Source organism: Mustelus asterias, chromosome 14, assembly GCF_964213995.1.
Source record: "Mustelus asterias chromosome 14, sMusAst1.hap1.1, whole genome shotgun sequence".
Classification (NCBI taxonomy): Eukaryota; Metazoa; Chordata; class Chondrichthyes; order Carcharhiniformes; family Triakidae; genus Mustelus; species Mustelus asterias.
The window spans coordinates 89,597,172-89,614,587 of record NC_135814.1 but is presented as its reverse complement, the minus strand read 5'-3'; the positions used below and the strand labels follow the sequence as shown (position 1 = coordinate 89,614,587).

The window sequence follows — 17,416 nt, the reverse complement described above, 5'->3', positions numbered from 1 at the left end:
GCAAATGCCATAACCTCAGCAAAGGGTTATCCTGCTGACTGCGTGTGGACCAGCAGCTTTTCTGATTATGCGCAGTTTAACTTTCCCAGAGGCACCGGACGCAAAGTCCTTCCAAGAGTTGTCAAACCTAGTTCAAGAATATTATGACCCTGAGCCACCCCTGTTCCTGCGGAGGTACTGTTTTCACTCCACATTTAGAGAAGTGGGGGAGTCAATCACCAGTTTCCTAACAAGGCTAAGACGTTTGGCGGAGGCTTCTGAATTCGGGAGGACACTACATGAAATGCTCCGAGACCGGATGGTGTGCAGAATTAACGATATGACTATACAGAAATGCTTGTTGGCGGAGACCCAGCTGGACTGTAAACAGGCATTACAGCTGGCCTTGTCATTAGAGAAAGCGGCAAGCAGAGCGCATGAGCTCCAAGATATCCCAATGGAGGTAGAGGCCAACATCAGGGAGACTGGGTTAGGGGGCTACCACTACAGGACAGGCCACTACATAGCGGCCCTCCAGAAGGATTCGGATGCGAGGGAGCCCAAGTCCGCGTATAGAACCGCACCTAGACAAGGTCAGGTTAAGCCCGGAGTGCCAGCAGTTCCTGTAGAACCCCGCCCGACACATTGCAATGATTGCCAGTGTCAGGGTGCACAGAGGAAAAGCAAGTCTCCTAAACCAACATGGCCGAAAAGAATACGTAGGCCGAGGGACAGGAGAATGCACAACCTGGAAGTTCCCCCTTCCTTTAACGAGGAACAGCTACTGTGCGTAGCGATGACAAAATCAGAACCCATCAAATTGTCAGTGAGCCTGAATGGACGTCCAATTTTAATAGAGGTCGACACAGGCACAGCCTTATAGGGGGGGACAGTGTTTAACAAGATACGCACTGGACTCCAACCCTTAGCCCTGACCAAAACTTCGGCAAGGCTGAGGACCTATATGGGGGAACCACTGAAAATGATGGGTACAACCCATGTGCCAGTCGCTTCCAGGAAACAATTAGTTAGGCTCCCATTAATGGTAGTGGAAGGTTCGGGACCGAGCCTATTAGGGTGGAATTGGCTGAAAGAGATATAGCTACTTTGGACAAATATCTTCCAGCTGGAAATTGGTTGCCTGAGTGAGGCCCTGAGCAAATATCCAGAGGTTTTTCGGGAAGGCCCAGAGACAATCAAAGGAGTCAAGGCAAAATTGCACGTCGACCCTGAGGCTGTCCCAAAGTTTTGCAAAGCCCAACATGTACCGTTTGCGTTAAGGGAAAAGGTCGATGCGGAAATCAAAAGTTTACAGCACGAAGGAATAATAAAACCGGTCCAGTTCGCGGAATGGGCGGCACCCGTGGTTCCTATCTTAAAGCTGGATGGCTCGGTGCGCCTTTGCAGTGATTTCAAACAGACGATAAATCGTTACTCTCAGCTAGATAAATACCCAATCCCCAGGATTGAGGACCTGTATGCAAAATTGGCAGGAGGACTCCTATTCACAAAACTGGACATGAGCCACGCATACCTGCAACCATGACTGGACGAGGATTTGCAAAAATTCGCCACAATAAATACGCTGAAAGGCCTCTTCCAGGATAAAAGATTGCCCTTTGAGGTTTCGTCAGCTTGTGCCATATTCCAGAGGACCATGGAGCGCATCCTACAGGGGTTGCCATTTACCTAGATGATGTCCTCATTATGGGTAAAACAAGGGCGGAACACCTGCAGAACCTGGAGGAAGTTCTCAGGAGATTGGCGGCAGTGTGTCTGAAAAGGGAGAAATGTGTCTTTTTAGCACCACAAGTAACCTACCTCAGGTACCAAGTGGATAAGTCGGGCCTGCATCCTCTGGAGGATTGGGTGCGAGCAATAAAAGACGCCCTGGCTCCCACAACCATCCAGGAGCTACGGTCGTTTTTAGGACTGGTAACATACTACGGGAAATTCATACGGAATAGGGCCTCCATTCTGAATCCCCTCCACCAGTTGCTAAAAAATGGACAAACTTGGGAATGGTCGGCCCACCAGGACAGGGCCTTCAAGAAAATTAAGCAACTCTCATCCAAAAATGTATTGGTATATTATGACCCCAAGAAGGAATCACCTGTGACGCACCCCCGTATGGAGTGGGAGCAGTCCTGGCACACAGGTGGCAGAACGGACAAGAGCAGCCAATAGTGTATGCCTCCAGGACCCTGGCGATGGCAGAGCGAAGATGTGCTCAGATTGAAAAGGAAGGACTGGCGGTAATCTTCGCAGTTAAAAGATTTCACCAGTATTTATATGGTCGAAAATTTACGATCGTAACAGATCATAAACGCTTGTTGGGCCTACTGAAGGAAGACAAAGCTGTGCCGCTGATAGCGTCAGCCCGGATCCAGCGTTGGGCATTATTGCTGGCGGCACATCATTATCGATTGGAGCACCGACCAGGGACTAGTGGCAAATGCCGATGGCTTAAGCCGGCTACTGTTACTGGATACCCCACCATTGGCACCCCGAATGGAGGAGACCGTGATGACGTTAAACTCTATGGATACCCTTCCGGTGGATGCACACAATATACGCCAGTGGACGCCAGAAAGTCCCTGCATTGGCGAAGGTAAAGCACTTGGTGCTGACAGGGCAGCCGGAAAGACCGGTCCATCCACAGTTCCACCCATACTGGAGCAGGAGGGAGGAGACCACAGTGAAGACGGGATACTGCTGTGGGGAGCACGAGTCATCATCCCATGGCAGCGCCGTTGGGCCATCTGGCCGAACTATATCATGGGCACCCTGGAGTATCAAAAATCAAGATGCTGGCCAGGAGCTATGTCTGGTGGCCAGGCCTGGACGCAAACATAGCAAAACTGGTAGGACAGTGCCAGAAGTGCCAACAGGGGCAGAAGGCACCACTGGAAGCCCGGCTGCATCTGTGGGGATGGCCAGGCAGACCATGGTCGTGACTCCGTCGATTTTGCAGGCCTGTTTATGGGGTCCATGTTTATGGTGATAATAGATGCCCATTCCAAGTGGTTAGGTGTCTATAAACTAAACTTGGCAAACACGACAGCAACCGTTGAGAAACTACGCATCTCGTTCGCAATGCACGGGATCCCAGAGGTAGTAGTTTCCGATAATGGTTCAATGTTCACCAGCCTAGAGTTCACAAAATTTGTGAATCAAATGGGTTCCGGCACATCAAGACGGCACCTTATCACCCGGCGTCAAATGGGTTAGCGGAGTGAGCAGTCCAGATGTTAAAGGCTCGGTTGAAGAAACAGCCAGCGGCTTCATTAGAGATGAAACTCTCAAGGTGGTTATTTGACTATAGGACCACTCCACACGCCACCATGGGAACTGCACCAGCAGAGTTATTGTTGGGCAGACGGCCCCGCACCAGACTGAATCTGTTGTTGCCAAACCCTGGAAGGAAAGGTGGAAAGACACCAGGAAGCCCAATGCAGGGGCCATAACAACACTCGCCGAAGGAGGCACTTTGAAGCGGGAGAGAGAATTTGGGTCAGAAATTATGCAAATGGACCCGCCTGGGTAACGGAACAGAGTCCAGGACTGGACCGGTTTCCTACCGAGTAGACGAGGCGGTAGTAAGGAAACGCCTGGACCAGGTTCGGGCCTCAAGCACTCCACCCGTTCTGGAGCCGAGTCCGCCCAGCAGCCCTAGAGACGAGCAGAGTCCCCCTCGACAAGCCAGTACCGCCTCCCCTGCACCCTTGATGGGGACCTCGGGGTCCGAAACAGACATGGGACGAAGCTGCAGCGATTTCCCCTACCACCTGAAGTGGACGAGGAACCAGACCTCTGGCCTTCACGGCGGAAGAGACAGGCACCCACCGTTGCACACTACCAACATCAGAGGCCAAGTTGGAGGATCCTGACTCAGTGCTCAAGCGGAGGAAAAGACCCCTGAGGGAAGCAAACCGAGGGGATTCCTCGGACTTTGGGGGGAGAGGAGTGTGATGACTTCAGCCAGGCTAATGAGGTTGGCTTGCTCGGGTTTGAACTACCTGATGAATCCTCGCCCCTTAGTTAATTTGAGTTAGTTTATTTGGTTGGTATTGAAAAGAAATACCTGATGAATCCTAATTGATGGTTAAAACAGGTGTGTCAGCCTGTCAGCCTGCATTCAGCAGGGAGCAACTGGAGAGCTGACTGCTTACAGATGTATGGTGTAAATAAAAGAACTTGGTGATGGGACTTTCGCCTCCGTGGAGTTATTACACAAACTAAAACAGGTTTCCTTAATCCAAGCCTACCTTAGTGGAGGTCTGAAAGTATCAATTTGATGCCGTCTCATGGAATGGTGGCTGCATGGTTCATGCCTACGCTCCTATGAGGGAGTTGACAGAGTTCCAGGCCTTTGAGAGTAATACTGTTTGAAGCCAACATTATAAATGTACCATGCATCGTGACAAGTAGAATCCCGCTGCAGTGAGCCAGGTCAATATGGCTGGCTGATGTTTGATATAATTTTGTAGGGTGAAGTCCTATCTTGCAGTTCCAGAGCTGCTGATTTCCCAGCCCATGAAAATGGTTCTGGTGCAGATTGCATTTTTAGAGCAATTAATTTGTTGTAAAGCACTTTGGAATGCGTGAAGTCATTAAAAGCATGATATGCATTTTAATATTCTCGATGTGAGTGTTACTTTTTTCCTTTATGCACCTGGTCTGGATTCAAATCCAACTTTTGGAGATGGTTGAAGCATTGTAACCATCTTCAGCTGGAATTGATGAGTGGATGATCCATCTCTGTCCCTTGCTGAGGTCCCCAACGTCAGTGAAGCTGGTCTTGTGCCCTTGGATTCACTTCTTATGATGTCAGGAAATGGTTGAGTGCACTGGATACAGCAAAGGTTTGAGACTCTGACAACATCCTGAATATAGTCCTGCAAATTTGTGTTCCAGCACCAACTGCACCTCCAGCCAAGCTATTCCAGCTTCAATACTGGTATCTACCTGACAATGTGAAAAACTGCCCAGGCATTTCCACAAAATCAGGATAAATTCAATCTAGCCAATTAACACCCATCTGTTTATTCTGTCTTCAGCTAAGTGAGGGAAGGGGTCGGAGTCATTGGCGGTGCTTAATCATCATTTAACGTGCTCACTGGTGCTCAGTTTGGATTCCACAAGGAACATGGCCTCAGACCTCATTAAAGTTCTGGTCTAAACATGGAAAAAGGAACTGGACTCCCAAGTGAGAATGACAGCCCTCGACATCCAAAGTATTCAAGAACCTTAATACCATCCAGGACATTGCAGCATGCTTGAATGGCGTACCTTCCGCAACCTTAAATACTAACTCTTAACCACTGCCCACAGTAGCAGAAGTATACATTATCTACATGATGCAATGCAGAAGTTTGTCACGGCTACTTTGACAGCACCATCTGCAACTTCTACCGCCTGGAAGACCAAGGGAAGAAGATAAGTGGAACATCACCACCTAACGTACAAATTCCTCTTCAAGTCATTCATCTTTCTGACTTGCAATTATATCACTGTTCCTTCACTGTCACTCGATCAAAATCCTAGAAATTCTTATTTAACAGCATTGTAATTGTACCTACAGCACATTGTGATTCTTGGTCACACCTCAGGTTGTTTGGGGGGAGGGGGGGGGAGATCTGGTCAGGGACCAATAACATTCTGTTTAATGTAGATAAAGTTTGAGATTCAAGACACTTAGTAAATAAATAAAGCCGCAAGATTGCACAGGCTTGGAAAAAAAGAAACTTTACTATGCAATTTTGGAAAGAAACCATTTATAATATCTATCTTGTACTCTTAATGTTCAGGATAAGTATGAGGTACATGCAAATTAAGAGGTGAACTGTGGTCAGACACTACACACACACACACGTGACTGAACCAGATTCCACGGGTTCAGACAATTGTCACATTGTGACCCAACCTCTCTGACTGAACCATCATTCTCACCAGGATTTCCAATCTCCACCTTTGAAAATCTTGCCTTGAAATTCTCTCCAAAAGCTATTTCCATTCGGACAGCTTCAAAAATGACCCAGCTCATAGGGCTTCAATCTTGTCATCTGAGATCCTCTTCCCCTTGTTCTCCAGGTATATTCAATCTTCACCTTTCAAGCATAATTTCAGATCTTTGGCTGTGCCAAGCAGAACACCCCTGATCCACAGCAATACCTTTGCCTCAATGGCCCACAGCATGGAGTCACCAACCTTTGGAATGCATTTTTGGATTTTCAGGGCTTTTCTTGAGCCCACTTTGTTTGAAGTCGGCTCCCTGCAGCTCTTTCTTGAATTTGGAGTCTATTACTCTGTTCTTTTAACAGACCTATTTCTATCCCCTGGCCTTGTCCCTTGCCTGGGACTTTTTCAGACCTCTGCTTATCCCCTCTCTGATTTGAGACCTCTCTTGTCCCTGGTGCACTTACTCGGCAATGGCGCTCCATTCCAGGTCATTGGGTATGGGTTTTGCACAGTTCTTCTGTGCAAGCATGGCCTGAAAAACATAAAATACTTGGGACTGCGCATGCGTGAAAGATTAAAGGTGCATTGGGAAACTCAAGGTAAGTATAGGTTACATCACAACATGAGCTGCAGCAGTCCAGGATGGTGGCTAACCACTTTCTTGAGAGTAATTAATCTTTAAGCTGCCGTTGCCACTGGGGCCCACATCCCATGGATGAATTTTTAAAAGGTGCTTCATCCTTAACTTTTTTTTTATAGAGCTGAACAGTCATACCAATTAAAATTCTGGTCCAAAAAGTGTTGACGTTAGTACGTGTGATGTGGATTTTCAGACCTTTGAGCCTTGGCTCTTTTGTATCACCATCGATGCTGTGTCTTGACCTAAGCTTTGGAATTTCTCTACCCAAACCTTCTCATGTCGGTACCCTTCTCTCAAAAGACGGTCCTTCAAATCTGTCTCTTTGACTGAGCTTTCAGTCAGCTATCCTAATATCTTTACATGGCTCAATCTCAAATTTAATTTAATAATGCTCGTTTGCAGCTTGGGATGTTTTCCACAGTAAAGGCATTATATAAATACAAGTTGTTGTAACTTGTTCTTCTGTGGCAACAGTTCTATTCATGGCTTAATTGAACTGCTTAAGAGAATGGGGAACACGAGCATGTAAGGGCTAGTATTAAGGTCTGGGTATAAAAGACATAATCGTGTTCATTCATGATTCTAATTTTAGACATTTTGGCTGCTGTCCATAAGATAGAAAATGTTTTATGTATTTTGAGAAAGTTAGTGGAGCCTTTGCCTGCTTGTAGCATCTGTTAAATTGTGGTATTACGTTGGACGCTGAAGCTTCAGTGCACCTAATAGGTTGAGAATTTTTTTTCGGTCAGAATGGGTCTTCCTCACAGTTGCCCAAATTATAATTGATGTGCCTTCTATAAAACCATTTGTATAGTTGTTGAGCTCTCTGGCCAAATATAAAGATGAACATATGTCAAATGATTTTTGACAGTTCGATTTCTTGTGCTTTGCTCTGGAAAATATCATGTGCTTCCCAGAGTTGGTGATTTCTGTCAGCATTGTAAAAATTTCATGAAAACGATGAGAGAGACCACCCTCACAGAAGAACTCACGAAAGGATATCCCTCATATGTTGTGGCGAACTGAGAACTGGAGTCTTAGTATTCTATACTTGCAACTCTGGGTTTGCATCTGAAAACAGGTGAAGCTACTAAATAAAGTGACTTTGGATAAGTTCCTGACAACGGTACACAATTTGAGCACAAACCACCTTAGGCAGCAAGAATGGAGATGATTGGTAATAAACTTGGGTGTAACAAGAGTGATGTTTTGGTAGGGCATGTTGGGTCATGGACTTAACGCTGCAGCTGAGTATGCTGAGCTTTGATCTGCTTCTGGCTCAAGCGTATTTGGAATTGGGGGTATTTGCTGGTATTGAATACTGAAAGTGGAATTATTTGATTCTCCAGCAATAATATAACTTGCATTGAAAGCTGCCATTGATGCAGGTATGCAAAATTTGAAAATCTTAAATTAATTTCCATAAGTATCATTGTTCTATAAAATGAAAGGAATTTTATATGCCACATTTTTGAGTATTAAGGATTTGAAAAAACCCAGTAAGCATTAGTCATCATGTTATGGACATCCTGCCAACTGGGTAATCGTACATTGTAATCTATTCTGTCACATCTGAATGCTTAAACAAAAAGGCCAAATGGATCGTTTCATACATATTGCTGCCATTTTTAGATTTCTGTTCAGGAGGTGCAAATAGTGATCAAGGCTCTGCTTGAGCTAGTTTGAATCATTAAATATGGGTGTTTTCCTGTTGGTAACACTTTCTAACCTGCTAGTCTTGCTGGAGATTATCTTTTGTTTTGAGTGCTCTGGATGCTTTACAGTACTTACAACTTTTCCTATGTCCAGATATACTGGCTTCCAAATTTTTCTTTAAATCTATATATTTGAAACCCAGTTATAACTCATCACTATTAGGACTCATTTTGACATTAAAGCCAAAATTAATTGTGCTTTTTGTGTGTCACTTAATTTAAATTTGTTGAATGCAATTTTTGTGCATTGCATTCCCCATAATGTTTGCATTGCTTAATTCAACTAGTTGGATAATTGAAATTTGTAGTACAAATACTTTTAAATCATTAAGAGTAAACTGTACTTGTGTGGGTGAGTTAGCAGTTCTGGTTAGAATCTGTAGTAATGTGAAAAGAACATTTAGTACATTGACCTTCTTGAAAGTTGCCATGACTGAGAAGAACCTTTATTAAGTTAGTTGCTTCTAATGCAGTTTTCTAATATATGTTTGCATTTGATTATTGATTTTAAAAAAAAGATAAAAATGGTGCATGATGAAAATCGCATTCAATAGTGTTAATTGTGTATGTAATTATGTTCAGGTGGTGGGCATTGACTGGGGATTCATTTGTACACATTTTATATAGGAGCAGACAAACTTTTGTTTAGGTTAGGTGGTGCATATTTATAATGTGTTTCTCTGTACGTAAGAGATTATTATTATTCTGCAGTTCCGTCCTTCTGCCTGGCTTGCTGGAGTAATGATGTGGAGATGCCGGTGTTGGACTGGGGTAAACACAGTAAGAAGTCTCTTAATACCAGGTTAAAGTCCAACAGGTTTATTTGGTAGCACAAGACACAAGCTGTTGGAGCGCTACTCCTTCTTCAGGTGAGTCACCTGATGAAAGAGCAGCGCTCCGAAAGCTTGTGGCTTGTGCTACCAAATAAATCTGTTGGACTTTAACCTGGTGTTGTGAGACTTCTTGATTGAGTAAACCATTGGTATCAGTTGGTTGTGTTATACGGACTAAGAAGGTTCCTCGTTCAATTCCCCAGTCAATTTAAGTTAACTGATTCCAGCTAGTAGAACAGAAGGGTGGAAACAAACCAGGACTACCATTATTGATTTCCAATTGGTAAGATTGTGAATAATATGCTCTTTTTTTAATACAGTAGCCAGAATGGGATGGAATCATTGGCCAGACAACAGACTTTTGTTTATTAGTGTTACAAGTAGGCTTACATTAACTCTGCAACAAAGTCACTGAAAATCCCCTAGTTGCCACACTCTGGTACCTGTTCGGGTACACTGAGGAGAATTTAGCACCTAACCAGTATGTCTTTCGGACTGTGGGAGGAAATCGGAGCACCTGGAGGAAACCCATGCATACGTGGGGAGAAGGTGTAAACTCCTCGCAGACAGTGACCCAAGCCGTGAATTGAACCCAGGTCCCTGGCACTGTGAGGCAGCAGTGCTAACTACTCTGCCACCATGCTGCAGGGACAGGGAACAAAGTCGATGGCTTTAGTCTCTCCGGTGATTGACTGGAGGAAATTGTGGCTGATCCAAGACTGGATGTCTGCAAAGTACTCTGACAGATTGGGATATGGGAGTCAAGTGGGTGATACGGATATGGAACTGGGTGTTATCAATGTGCTGCATCACCCATGTCATGTCTTCACGAAATGAGCAACATGTATATTGGGAAGAAATAGTATCATTGAGGTACTCCAGTGGAACAATATGAAATCTGGGGAGATAATTGGTGAGAGTGATTCCCCCTGAGCTGGAAAGTTAACAGAGTGGCATTGGGAAATGATGATGTGAAGGCTTGAAAGAGTTTGAGGTCTGTTTTTAGAGACTGCAGGCAAGGAGGGATAGCACAGGGTTCCTGTCACAGACTATTTCATTTACTAATTTAACTTGAGCTGTCTCAGCCCTCCAATCAAAAGGGATTGAGACCAGGAGTTGTAGGGAAGGTAGGCATGGATTTGGATGGAGACATCACATTCAGAAGACTGGAGAGGAAGTGAGGCTTGAGGTAGAACTATTGTATGTAAGGCTAGATGGGTTGGATGGCTTTTTGCACAGGAAGCTATAGTTTACAAGGAAAGGAAGTGAGCTAAGAAGGCAAATCATAGCATGGGGCCTAGGATGGGAAGTTGTGTGCTCAAGTGGTTTGTGGAAATCTGGTCAAAAGCACACGAGCCTCATGAACAATGAGTTCAGAGAGGGCATGAGTAGAGTTAGGAAAGATGTTAAAAAAATGTGGGTGCTCCTTGGGGAAGGTGGTATTCTAGACTGCCAAGTGAATAGTCTCAATGTGAGTAACAAAAGTCAATTAGCTCCTCAGCGAGAGAGGGGTAAAGAGATGGTTGTTGGTGGGGAAAAGAAACTAGCGTTATTTTTGTTTCTGCGATGGAACCTGGAGTAGGGAGTAGTTTTGAATGAGAGCAAGGCTTGACAGTGTTCTGTTTATTCCAGCCAGATTGGTGATGGATGTTGAAACCAATTGTGCACCCCTCAGGCCTAAAGGAGTGAATATGGACCTATAACCAGGGGAGTGATCTAATTGAGAGTGCCAACATTTTACCAAGGATAAGGACATCGAAGATGGGCATGAGGAAGTGGTTAAGTGATCAGCTGCAGAAATATTTTGGTGAATGGGAGGCAAAAGGCGAGCGAGGTGACTGGTGGAAATGGTTGTTAAAAGTTACTTGGATGAGCAGTTGGTTTTCTGGGGCCAGATGCAGAAGAGTGATGATGGATACAAGGAGATGGCCAGAGATGATGTCAGCGGCTCTGGAGCACAGAGACAAGGTGATTGAGAGTATGGGCAGGAGAATTTGTGTAAAAGTCGTCTAGGAAAGGCAGGAAATCAGAGGTGAATCAAAATGGAGATTTAAATTACTGAGGATGAGGAATTGCTCAGTTCAGATTGTGCAAAGAAAGGAGAGAGGATATCTAAGAAATTTGGGGCGAGGGGTGGGTGTAGTGGTGCAGTGAAGAACGAGGAGGAGAGATGAAGGGGATAAAATCAGGTGAGGTACTTGAAGAATGCGAAGGTGCCAAAGGAGTTGGAGAGAGATAAAGGTCTGATTTAGGGATAAGGGCCATAGCAGCACCAACACTATGAGAAAGGCAATTGGTAAAAAGTACGCTCAAGAAGGTTGGCTTCTGTAAAGGGGATCTGTAGGTCAAGTTTCCCTCCATGTCATAATAGTGTAATTATCCACAGTAAGGTAATGAATGACAAAGAAGTTGTTTGTGAATGAATGGAAATTCTGAAGGAAGAGCTGATGATTGCTGGTCTACTGCAAGAATCCAAGGATTGTAGCTTGAATGCATTCCATCGGAAGCGGGCTACTGATAACCCCAGTGGTATATTCCGTGCAAAGGTTAGCAAAAGAGGAAAACAGCACACTTGTGGTTGCAGCTCTTAGGGAAGTAGCAACTGGTGCCTCAATGAGTTCTTTGGAGAACAGCAAGTGGCACAGAGGATGATTTTGGCCTTATTTGGGTTTGATGATCAAGTCTAGAACATTTGCGAGAGAAGGCAGTGATGGATTTGAATAAGGATCAGGGGATATCCAAGTACCTGACAGGGGGGTAAAGAAAGGTGTGTGGACTGGGCAAACAGAGGTGTGGAGATAGAAGAAAAAGGGGCCACAAGATGATAATAGGATGCAAGTTATAAAATAAATGGATGCAGAATTCTTTAGTGTGGATTAGAACACTAACGAGCAATTTGAAAAAAGTTTCGAAGTCCTATCCAAGCCAACAGCAAAGGTTTCTCTAACTAAATACATTAAGAGAATGAGTGTGGTAAGAGGGAATTAAAACTGGATGTAGGCAAGACTTGAGCACAAAGTTTCTATCGATTTTACTCTGATACCAGATATTTGCTTTACACCTGGACTGCGGGTAGCTCTGGTTTCAAATGCACAGGAAACTAACTCCATGTCCAGTTTTACAGAAGCATGTCAACATTTGCAGCAAAACCCTGAGAAAAGTTTGAAATTACTTCAGAGTGTAATGCAGTCATGAGCAAAATTATGAACATGACAATAATTGGGTCACAGTTTGAAGTTAATTTTACACTATGCCAGTGTTAATTTTGCTGAAAGTGTAAAGCATATATGGGAAATCATTAACTATCCAAACTTAAAAAGATTTCTTGCCCCTAGAGACACATGAGGCAGACAAAGCATCTATTTTCTGTAAGCTTGTTTTTCTGAAATGGTTACTAGCCTGATGCCAGAGGCTATGGCTTGAGGGGCATTGCTCCACATCAAGCATGGCTGACCAAGAGTGTGTCCTGTTCTTACCATCTGCCATTGGTGTATTGGAAGGATTTGCAAATTGTTAAACAACCTGTTTTGGCCACATTATGAACACATCTTCCAGGGCCATCTGGTCTTGGGAGTGGGATAAAAGCAAAATACTGCGAATGCTGGAATCTGAAATAAAAACAGATTTTCAGGATTTTCTGTTTTTGTCATAGTCTTGGAGTGGGACTTGAACTTGGAGCCTCTGGCTCAGATAAGGATGCTAACGACCCATTGTACCAAAAGACCTCCCTAACTATCCAAAGAAACTGACAAATGTATGAAAAATTGACCCAAGACCAAAGTAGTTCCTTCCATTCATGGCCTTGTTACTTGTTTGCAGGTTGGATAACGTGAACAGTTCATCTTGCCTAGGGGCATTAAAATGTCTCAAAGTAGTAACTGATGCACCCATGTGCATTTCATATTATCTCAAATTATGGCCATGAGATGTTGTTTGGACAAAATATACTATCTTTCTAAATTATCGTAATTTGTGGTAAAATGTTCCCTAATTATTTTTGGCTGCTGTTAAACTTTGTTTTATGCAAGCTTTGGGAATGAAGGAATAGGTGCATGGGGTACGTTCTTATGTGGCTGAATTGCCAGTGATCAACTAATTCAACTGAGACCAGATTGATCAGTGGTGTTTGTTGACCACACGGTAAGACACTTGCTTCTGGCTCAGGTTGAGGCAGAAACCTCTTAACAGGATTTGAGTTCGTGGTGCTGCCATGCAGTACAGCATTGTCCAAGGTGTCGATTTTCAGGTGGGGTGTTAAACTGATATCCCGGGTGTATTCCAGTGGTTGAAGTGAATTTTCAAGATCCCAGGGCATTATTCAAGAACCAGTGAGACAGTGTTCTGACCAACATCCCTCCTTCAACCAATTACTGCAAAGCTCATTTATTTAATGGCTGGAGTAGCATTGCTCCTGTGTTGTTTATATCATAATCTTGAATAATTAGAAAGTATTTGGAGATATTTTAATGTCATGATGTATTTTTATGGCTCAGCTACTCCAAATAAATTGAGTGATTGGGGTACTGATTATTTTTCAATGTGTCTAATTGGTACTGCAGAAACACAAATTTCTAAACCTATTAATAGGTTTTAAGAACTAACAGTTGAGTGACTCATTCAATTAAAATCCCTTAAAACTGTATCTCTGACTGCTCCAAAATCTTTGAATGTATTGTCACCTCCCCAGAAAAGTCCATCTTTTCTGTAATTCCATATTTGAACCTTTCCAATCATTTACACCCTTGCCACATCACTGAAACAACTTCAATCAAAATCAGAAAAGACATCCTTCGCGATTGACAACAGTGCACTTCAACCTTCTTGACCTCTCTGTAGTTTTCAACTCAGCTGAGACCACCATTCTCTCCTGATGTCTCTCCGCTGCTGTTTAGTAGATGGAAATGCCTTTCTCAGATTCCACTGAACGATTCCGTTGTAGCTGATGAATTTGCTGAATGAACCTCACCACTGCCTCTCTACTTGCCTCTTTTCAAACTGTAGTGTGTCGGATCTCAAACATGAGGCGGAGTGCAGGAATGAGATAGAGAATCTGGTGAACTGGTACGACGACAATAATCTCTCCCTCAATGTCAATAAAACAAAAGAGATCGTCATCGACTTCAGGAAACGTAGTGGAGGACATGCCAATGTCTACGAAATAGACATGGTTGAGAGCTTCAGGTTTTTAGGTGTCTAGATCACCACCAGCCTGTCCTGACCCCTCCACGCCGATGCGATAGTTAAGAAAGCCCACCAATGCCTCTACTTTATCAGGAGGCTCAGGAAATTTGACATGTCCACGACGAGACACTCCAACTTTTACAGGTACATCATAGAAAGCATCCTTTCTGGTTTTATCACAGCTTGATACGGTTCCTGCTCTGTCCAAGACCGCGAGAAGCTACAAAGGGTTGTGAACGAAGCCCAGTCCATTACTCAAACCAGCCTCCCACCCATTGACACTGTCTACACTTCCTGCTGCCTCAACAAAGCAGCCAGCAGAATCAAGGACCCCATGCGCCCTGGGCATACTCTCCTCCACCTTCCATCGGGAAAAAGATACAAAAGTCTGAGGACATGTCCCAACCGATTCAAACAGCTTCTTCCCGACTGCCATCAGACTTTTGAATGGACCTACCCCTCATTAAGCTGATCTTTCTTTACACCCGAGCTGTGACTGTAACATTACATTCTGCACTCTCCTTTCCTTCTCTATGAACAGTATGTTTGTCTGCATAGCGCACACGAAACAATACTTTTCACGATATGCTAATACATGTGACAGGAATTAATCAAGAAGGCACAAAATTGTGGTCGTTGGCAAAAGAAACAATGGAACATTAAAGCTTTTTCACACAGTATGCGATTTAGATCTGGATTGCATCGCTTGAGTGTGCAGTAGAGGTAGGGTCTCTCAAGGCATTCAAGAGGTTAGATGTTATCTTAAAAGGAAGAATGTGCAGGGCAACATGGAGAAGGCAGGGAAGTGGAACTCGATGAATTGCTCCTTCGGAAAGCTGGTGGAGACAGAACAGGCTGAATGGTCTCCTTCTGCATAATCCTGTGATTCTTTAAAATAGGGTTTCCCAAACTGTTCAGGCCGTGGAACCTTTTTGACCTCTCCACTGAAGGAACCCCTGAGAAAGATTTAGTGTGTTGCAGAGCTAAACCACAAAGAAGTTGTTTCTGTGCAATGGGTCCAAACATATAGAAACCTAATTTATAGAAGTCTTTTCTGTTGCTTCTATGTATGCATTCACTACAAGTACAAAGCTCTTTTATGAAAAAAAGCATTCTTTGGTCTCAACTTCTTGTCACTTTTAATGGGAAGAGTGTTCTTGTTCCTTTGGTTGAAATGGGAAGTGTGGGGCTTGAATGCTGGATTCTCATGTTGGACACACACTCTTCTCCGACTCGCATCTCTCTCTCGCCTGCATTAATCTCTCTCGCCCGCATCTCTCTCTCTCTCGCCTGCCTTTCTCTCTCTCTCTCGCCTGCATCAATCTCTCTCGCCTGCATCAATCTCTCTCTCGCCTGCCTTGCTCTCTCTCTCTCTCTCTTGCCCGCCTCGTTCTCTCTCTCACCCGCCTCGTGCTCTCTCTCTCTTACCCGCCTCGCTCTCTCTCGCCTGCCTCGCTCGCTCTCTCTCGCCCGCCCTCGCCTTCTCTCTGTCGCTCGCCCTCTCTCTGTTGCTCGCCCTCTGTGTCCCTCGCCCTCTGTCTGTCGCCCGCCCTCGCCCTCTCTCTGTCGCCTGCCCTCGCCCTCTCTCTGTCGCCCGCCCTCGCCCTCTCTCTGTCGCCCGCCCTCACCCTCTCTCTGTCGCCCGCCCTCGCCCTCTCTCTGTCGCCCGCCCTCGCCCTCTCTGTGTCCCTCGCCCTCTCTCTGTCGCCCGCCCTCGCCCTCTCTCTGTCGCCTGCCCTCGCCCTCTCTCTGTCGCCCGCCCTCGCCCTCTCTGTCTCTCTGTCGCTCGCCCTCTGTCTCTCTGTCGCCCACCCTTGCCCTCTCTATCTCTCTGTCGCCCGCCCTCGCCCTCTCTGGCTCTCTGTCGCCCGCCCTCGCCCTCTCTGGCTCTCTGTCGCCCGCCCTCGCCCTCTCTGGCTCTCTGTCGCCCGCCCTCGCCCTCTCTGTCTCTCTCTCGCCCGCCCTCACCCTCTCTGTCTCTCTCTCGCCTGCCCTCGCCCTCTCTGTCACTCTCTCGCCCGCCCTCGCCCTCTCTCGCCCGCCCTCGCCCTCTCTGTCTCTCTCTCGCCCGCCCTCGCCCTCTCTGTCTCTCTCTCGCCCGCCCTCGCCCTCTCTGTCTCTCTCTCGCCCGCCCTCGCCCTCTCTGTCTCTCTCTCGCCCGCCCTCGCCCTCTCTGTCTCTCTCTCGCCCGCCCTCGCCCTCTCTGTCTCTCTCTCGCCCGCCCTCGCCCTCTCTGTCTCTCTCTCGCCCGCCCTCGCCCTCTCTGTCTCTCTCTCGCCCGCCCTCGCCCTCTCTGTCTCTCTCACGCCCGCCCTCGCCCTCTCTGTCTCTCTCTCGCCCGCCCTCGCCCCCGACTGCCCTCTGGGTCCACCCCGCACCCGCTCCTCACCCCCCCCCCCTTGCTGCTTGCTGCCCCCCCTGCTGTCTCTCTCGTGCCCACACCTGTGTCCCTCCCTCTCTCGCGCTCGCCCTCTCTCTCTCGCGCTCTCTCTCTCGTGCCCCCCTCGGCCAGCCCTCGCTCTCTCTCTCGCCCGCACCCTGCATCTCGCCCGCATTCTCTTGTGCCCTCTCCAGTTCCTGTTCACAACTGTCAGTAAATTTGAAAAACTTGGTCTCCTACCTGCTTCTTTTGTGCCACTGTATTCCCCCTTACCCTGTCTCTCTCTTTCTCTCTCCCTTCAAGTATGAAGTGGTGATTGTCATGATGGGGATTGGAGCCTCAGATATGTAGCTTGTAGCCTTTGGTGGAAATTACATTGTGTATTTCTCAGCAACTTCCTTCCCTTTGTTACTTGTACTTCACCCTCTCATCTTTTCCGTCTTGTCCTCTGCTCCTTTGTCTGAAACACTGTAATCAACTTGAAATACCCAGTCAGCCTCTTTGGAGAGGATGGAAAAGGTGTTAAGCATTCTAATAAAGGGTCCGCAATGTGTCTGCTCTTTCCAAGATCCTACCTGACTTAGAATCATAGAATTCCTGCATTACAGAAGGGGGCCACTCAGTTCATCAAGTTTGCACCAACTCTGATGGATTTCCTTATGCAGGCTGTTTCCCCACTCTATCCCCTTAAGCCCCGACATTTACCCCTCTAATCTACCTACCTTGC

At 45.9% G+C, this 17,416-nt stretch overlaps 1 protein-coding gene across 2 annotated transcripts in view; it reads left to right on the top strand.

The window, feature by feature from the left end:
• The window catches only part of LOC144503872 (protein FAM117B-like), a 211,882-nt gene that overhangs the window by 124,622 nt on the left and 69,844 nt on the right, over positions 1-17,416 (top strand). The window lies entirely within an intron of this gene.